This window comes from Temnothorax longispinosus, unplaced genomic scaffold (assembly GCF_030848805.1).
Source record: "Temnothorax longispinosus isolate EJ_2023e unplaced genomic scaffold, Tlon_JGU_v1 HiC_scaffold_13, whole genome shotgun sequence".
Taxonomy (NCBI): Eukaryota; Metazoa; Arthropoda; class Insecta; order Hymenoptera; family Formicidae; genus Temnothorax; species Temnothorax longispinosus.
Window position 1 is genome coordinate 648,916 of NW_027269815.1, and position 1,977 is coordinate 650,892.

The following is a 1,977-nucleotide window of genomic DNA, read 5'->3' on the forward strand; positions in this document are numbered from 1 at the left end:
AAGGACTATATGGCGTTAAACTATAATCTCAAGATTTATTTCTTAAATATCATATAAATTACTAACCTTTTTCTTCTATATTATGTGCAGATTTACCTCGAAGATTGTTCAGCCGAAATTTCTTTACTAAAGTATATTGGTTGTATAATTTCACTTTTGGCGCAACTCCTTTATCATTATACACACATCGCGGAATGTAATACAAACGCTAAAAAATATATAAAAATAATAAATAGCATATATTTGCATATCCCGTGGGAAAAACCTCGCTGATTTCTGCAGCTAACTTCAAAAATCTTTCTGGTCTGATTTTTTAATGATAATTAACGATAAAAAAGGGTTAGTATCATGTTGACAATTGTAGTTCCATGTATAATTAGTTTCTATTTTTTTTTTAGTGACATAAATCATTGTGATAAATAATTTATCTCCAACATAGTATCCGTGTGCGTGTGCGTGCGTGCGTGCGTGCGTGCGTCCGTGCGTGCGTGCGTGCGTGTGTGTGTGTCAGTTCTAAAAAGTCTTACTTTGCACTAGTGTCGTTTTTTAATTCCTTTGTAATAATGAGAGAGAGAGACTGAGTTTTAATCTATGTTTTTCAGTAAAAGTGCCTGAGTCGAAGGCCTCTTTGACCCCTGCGCTGTTAACTGCGTCGTCATCAATATATTCATTGACTGACTGAAATAAAATACAAATTGTTAGGTAGGTTCGAGCACTTTTCTGGGGTAAATAATCTCATACATTTTTTAAGTTTCTTTTACATTGGACGATGGGAGTTTGCTCTTCAGATATTTTTTCAATATCGATAACAATATCTGCAGAGTTTGCCTGCTGATGTGGGGTGCGTTTCGCTATTCACTCGCAGTACTGGCAGCACTGTAAATCCGTTCCAATATACGCGGCAGTAAGCTGTCAAAGCGTTTTCGTATTCATGTGACGTCATAGATTTTGTCGTCACTCCCTATTTTCATTACTGCGGCTCGCGAGGTGAGGCATTCGCAGTAAGAACATGGCGGCTATGGCGGCACCTTTGAAAAAATTGGTCCTTACCTATGTGAACCTTGCACCCGACTTTCGAAAAATTAATTTTTTTTACGGAAAACGTTAGCATTTGGTTTGTAGTTGTTTGTAGTAACAAAAATTTCGTTTGTAGTTTAATACATTAAAAATTATAAACATTTAAAAAATTACTCGCACCCCACTTTGAGATAACTCAAATCCGCTTGCGCCATCTTCTTCAAAATTGTTTGTAGTTGTTTGTAGTGCTTTTCTTTTCGTTTGTAGTTGCACTGTTCAAAAGTTATTATAGTTTTGCAATAAACAAAAAGAGTAACTTTGCCAATTTTGGAGATATCTCAAATTAGCTTGCGCCATCTTCTTCAAAATCATTTGTAGTGCTTTTCTTTTGTTTATAGTTGCACCATTCAAAAGTTATTATATTTTTGCAATAAACAAAAAGTGTAACTTTGCCAACTTTGAAGATATCTCAAATCCGCTTGCGCCACCTTCTTCGGAATCGTTTGTAGTTGTTTGTAGTGCTTTTCTTTTTGTTTGTAGTTGCACTGTTAAAAGTTATTATATTTTTGCAATAAACAAAAAGAGTATCTTTGCCAATTTTGGAGATATCTCAAATCCGCTTGCGCCATCTTTTTCAGAATCATTTGTAGGTGTTTGTAGTGCTTTTCTTTTTGTTTATAGTTGCACCATTCAAAAGTTATTATATTTTTGCAATAAACAAAAAGAGATAATTTTGGAGATATTTTAAACGAAACGGAACGAAAACTATTACAAACAACTACAAACAATTCTACATCGAGTCGCGCAATTAGTTTTAAAATATTTTCAAAATTGGCAAAGTTACACTTCTGGTATATTGCAAAAATATCATAACTAGATATATATAAAACGGTACAAATACAAACAAAAAAAAGAAAGCACTACAAACAACTACAAATGATTCTGAAGAAGATAGCGCAA